Genomic DNA, 6,000 nt, shown 5'->3' with positions numbered 1-6,000 from the left:
ATTTTATTCATTAAGAAGGCATTACATTTTGGATCCTCAACGGATGTGCCTATATTATATAATTTTATTCTTCATCCCCCTCTTCTCCCACTTTGGAGGCCCCAGTAGATGTGCCTACTCCTTCAAACTTTTGAACCTTTGAACCTTCCTCATACTTTTTCTTCTCTTCCATTTCTTGCTTCTTCATCAGCTTGGAAACTCCTTTTTAAAATCCCTCTTTCCATCCTTATGATGTTTACATTTACCCATTTTAGCTTTAATGTGATATGGATGTTTACGTTTACCCATTTCTATAAGAAGAAATCTGCCTTGAAGAATATGCATCAAGAATCTAACTTTGACTATCTTGAAGACTATGCTTAAATTCTTTTTGTTTTTGTTTCTGCAAATGTCTATTTATGTTTTTACTAGATTCTCTCTTATCTTTTTTTATTTTCTATGTGTAGATTCTTGTGCCTACTTCATATTTTATATTCTTCATTCATAATTTACTGTAAGTTATAATTTTAAAGGTCATTCACTCACAACTATTTTTATTTGGAATTATAGGTGTTTATTAGTATGTTGTTGTTGATGATGTTGTTTGTATTGTTTGTTAATAAATTGTATTTCATGTGCAGCTAGTAAGTAGTTATAGGTCTTTACTTATCAGTGATGCAGTTGGAAATACTTATTAGTGAACATGGATCTAAGATAGTTCCGATTTTGTGTACGCTGTGGAAATATTATACGAGTCTTCCATATAATATTTTGATAGAGAACATGTATTTTAAACTCTTCATAGCTTACAGGAACGGTTAGTTATCAAGTTTTCCCAATTTATCTTAAGTATTTGATGTTTTTGTTAGTGAGTTTGTTATATCATGTGTGATTACTTGTTTCACTAACCACTCATTGAACTTGCATTCATTTAAATAAAATTTTGAGTTAATAATCATAAAAATTAAATTATTCTTGAAAAACATCTTTGACAATCTAATGTTTTTTTTCCCGAATTGCATCCACCTTATAAATCATAATTTCCTCTTTAGCCTATATAATTTGATTCAATGCCACAAATTCTTCAAAACAATATTGATAAATAGATGTCAGTCTGAGTCTTTCACACAAATCTTGATGTTTGAAAAATAAACTAGAAAAGAAGAGGAAATCAAATTTTGTATGAAAGACTCAAAAGACACCCATTCATCAACATTACTTTAAAGAATTTAGGATAGAATCATCATCAACATTACTTTAAAGAATTTGGGATAGAATTAAAGTCTATGAGTTAATGAGGAAATCATGAATTACAATATGCATGCAATTGAAAAATATTGGATCGTTTAAGTTATTTTTCAAGAATAATTTAAATTTTTAGATTATTATCTGAAAAATCTATTTTAATTATTGTATATGATTAATAAGGGGCAAGGAAAAATAAGCAATCTCATATTTTATAATAAACTCTTATATATACCACAATGGTTTTGATATATACCCGTAGTGAAATTTAATTTTGTAAAGCATTTAGACTTTAGTTGCAGTTGGGTATCGAACCCATGACCCTACATTTATGACAATGATTGTTTAAGATAACCGTTGTGATAGGTAGCGTGCTACATAGCTTATCATAATGTCCGCACAACCATAAGGAAAGCATCGTACATACAATCATACCTTACCTCACAACGGTTGGTTAGTCGTTGTGGTAAGACTTCTTCAACAGTTGTTGTATCACTTTTTTGTAGTTGTGATTATTCACATGTTTATAATTCATTCACATTTGAATTGTATTATGTTCACTTTGGCTATTTAGCATTTTACCCTAATTCCCTTCATCATTTAATAAATTAGAATGACAGTCCATGATACTATGTGATATTTTTTAGCCTTGCAAGTTGGTTAATGTCGTTTCATCAGGTGTTGCTTGAATCACAACTTAGAACACTTAAATCAAGGTGATAAATTGTTTGATTCGAATCATGTACATTGTATGACTTGAATCATGCAAGTTGTGAAAATTGGATTTTTCCATCGTGTGATTTGAATCACAAGTTAAACTTGACTCGAATCACAACACAATGTGACTGGAATCATGATTTTCACTTGACTCGAATCATAGCTTCAAAATTCCATTTTCCATCTCTGATTTAAATAGTTGCTTCTTGGATCCAAAAAAAGAGACTCTCATTATGATACTTTTTCATGATGAAATCTTTGATGAAACCTTTAGATAAAAATGACAATTTGTCTTTTCTTCTCTAGTGTGTCTATACCTAGAACCTTTGTATCTTTCTCTTGTTTGAAGAACAACTTCTTGATGAGGAGTTGGTCAAGGTACTGAATCATGTGGATTCAATGATAATTAGTTTGATATGCTTATATCAGGATAAGAACAAAGTATTACTACTTGCACTCTAATGACAGTTAGGTTTATAAGGACAAAATTTTTAAACCAAAGAAGAAGAAGGTATTTGGTTCAAGTGGAGAGTCTAGTTCATCATCAGCTGTTTTGTTTTCTAATAACACAAAAGCCTAATTTGATGATTGGTTTGGGAAAATCTTAGTTGATAACTAGTAACAAACCCGTGCATTCACACGGGTTCTGGTACGGGACGTGCGTTTGTTTAAGATGTATATTTTTTAATAGAAAAATGTCTAGTACCCGTGAAAAAGTAATAATTGAATGTATAGTTAAAAAAATATTTCGATCAATAACTTCATGTTCCCGTTAATAATTAATATTTTGATCAATAACTTCATGTTCCCGTGTACAATTAGTTTTGTTTAGGTATCGTTATTAAAAATATTTGGATCAATAGTAAATTTTTCGTATATAAAAATATTTATGTCAATAATAGATTTGGCTAAGGAAGCAAAAGAAGGTAGAGAAAAGTTCAAGGAAGAGATCAAAGTAGTAATGAAAGTAAGTGAATAAAGGGTTATGGCTGAAGTAATTATTTTGAAAGGTGCCATATAACATATTAGAAGTTTCACTTTTGCTTTCGTCATTGATACATAGCTGATGTTGTGTAACACCCCACTTTCCCATACGAATATATATATATAATTATAAATACGTAAATAATCAGAGTAATACAAGTAGGATGTCACATCTTCTGAAGCAATTCACAAAACATCTCTTTGTTCAATAAATTTCATTAAAACAAAATTTAATAACACAACGGAATTTAAAACAGTTTATTAGAACTCATGGCACCAAGCCCTCAACAAATAATTCATCTCCACTAAACAGGAGGTCCGACAATAAAGTCAAAATCAAGATACATAACAATTTGACAATTAATTGAAAGGAAAACAAAACATAGCGCATCCCAACATTCCCGTGTTACGTATCAGAGCGACTCCTAAGACTCGATCAGGTAACACTCGAAAATCCAAGCACTACTCTGGTACCTGGTTATCTGTACTCCCGAAGAAGCACAGACACAACAACAGAAAAGGGGTGAGAATTAAATTCAATAAATATACGGTGAAATATCACATGTTTAAGGAGTAGTATCTACACCACACACAAACCACAATCACAAACGGATTCTCACACTGTCAACCACACGACAACATCAATACATGACATTACAATCAATTAAATGAAATGAAATGCAACTATCAACACTACATGCATGTGGTACCAACAGAGCATAAGTGTAACACCCCTTACTAACCCCGCGGCAATTTAAAACAATTATTCAGAGTACATGAAATAAGGGTGCCACAATTCATAATAAATAAACATCATTCAGTCATGTCATGCATTCACTGAGGTAATCATCATAAATTAAAACGTTTCATGTTAACACAGCGGAATTTATCAAAACGGACTAAGTTTAACATCTTCAAAACAGATCCTTCAAAACATCAAAACATAACTAGAGTCATAATCATAAACTCTAAACAATCGCGTCCCCAGTGTTACAACTATCAGAGCATGACACCTGACGCTACTAAAACACTGACTCATGAGCTAATCCTCACCGAGTCGAACAGCCGCTATCCTCAATCTGAAAATGACAACATGTAAGGGTGAGTCTCATCATAATTAACAAATGTTATAAGGTTATAAAGTAATAACACATCACAGTTGCATCATTCACCCAATTGTTTCATAAACAGACATTCATAACAAGTCAAACCAAAACCAATACATCATTAACATTTACAACACTGGAATACATCCAATCATGTTATAAATTATGCATATGTATGAACTGACACTATGCATGTGGTACCAACATCATCAAATGGGGATAACCCATGACCGGTCCAACATCGTCCAAGATACGGCCCTGCCAGCACAGATTCCACACGATGGGAATCATGCCCTTCACTGATCCAACACACCCTTATGGATACAGTATCATCAATGAACATGAATGAATGCAACATATACAACATACTTCTACTATCATCATCATCAATCATCAACATCATCATCATCATTCAAGTATGTTCATATATATTAACATCATTCAATCACAATTCTATAATCATCATATACAAAACATACACGTATTTGCATCAATCATCATACTCAATAAGAATAGCATACATGTATTTTCATCATTCTAAAAACCGACCAATCATCATCATATAGATTATCCTACAAGGTTCATTTAGCTCAAAACGGCGCATCAAACGGACCAACGGTTAAAAAGTTATGCATCTTTGAACTTTTAAAAAAAATATCTCAAAACACCAACAGCACGCGGCGCCATCACCAGTTCGCGGCGCGAACTGAGCGTCCCAAAAATTCATTGGCTCTCTGCCAAGCTGTTCGCGGCGCAAACATCTACACGCGGCGCGAAACGAGAAAAAGTTACGCCTTCGCGGCGCGAACACAGGTACGCGGCGCGACCTGAGCGTATCACAACTTCCTGGCATTCTGCCCACCTGTTCGCGGCGCAAACCCTTTGCACGCGGCGCGAACCGGCGATTTCAGAAACCCCAACCTGCAGAAAACAGCATTCTACACATTCCAAACACACCCAATTCATACCAGTACGAACCTAGAGAAATAGAATGCACAAACAACACAAAATACGTCTCATAATACACCAATTACACATCAATTGAGACCATAACAACGCAGACATCATAGATTCAAACATAGAGATCAAACATCATACAATTGACTCAATCCCTAAACCTATCATATGACTCAATCGACCCGAATTCCACATCTATTCAGTATTATCAACCCCTAACCCGATAATAGATGATAATCAGATAAGTCCCCCCTTACCTTAGACAAATTTCTTGATTCTTGGTCTCTCCCTCTACCGTTCTCCTTCACGTTCCTCGTTCCTCAGACTTCTGTTCTTTCACGTTCTTTCTTCCTTCCCAATTCCAATTATTTTATGAAAATAATAATAATATTAGTAAAGGGCCTTCCTATATCACACCCCCCTTTTTACTATTTCTCACATGGCCCAAATGCCATAAACCATTATTTATTTATTATTTTCACAAAATCCTTAATAATTCTAATTATTAATTCAATATTCTTGATTAAATTAATATTAAAATTATACGGGCGTTACAACTCTCCCCCACTAAAAGAGTTTTCGTCCTCGAAAACATACCTCAGGTAAAGAGCTCTGGATACGAATCCTTCATCTGGCTCTCTAGCTCCCAGGTAACATTTCCTTCAGCTGGTCCTCCCCAAGCTACTTTGACTAAAGCTATTTCGTTGCCCCGCAATTGCTTCAGTCTTCTATCTTCAATCCTCACAGATAACGTTTCAACCGTTAAGTTGTCTTTCACCTGTACATCATCCACTTGGATCACGTGGGACGGATCCGAAATGTATTTCCTCAATTGAGACACATGAAATACATCATGCAAGTTGGCAAGCATTGGCGGTAACGCAATACGATATGCCACTTCTCCCACTCTTTCTGAAATTTGGAATGGTCCAATAAAACGCGGAGTCAACTTCTTTGACTTCAAAGCTCGACCAATACCCGTCATAGGAGTAACCTTCATAAACACATGATC

This window comes from Vicia villosa, unplaced genomic scaffold, assembly GCF_029867415.1.
Source record: "Vicia villosa cultivar HV-30 ecotype Madison, WI unplaced genomic scaffold, Vvil1.0 ctg.001344F_1_1, whole genome shotgun sequence".
In the NCBI taxonomy this organism is placed as follows: domain Eukaryota; kingdom Viridiplantae; phylum Streptophyta; class Magnoliopsida; order Fabales; family Fabaceae; genus Vicia; species Vicia villosa.
This window is presented reverse-complemented; position numbering follows the sequence as displayed.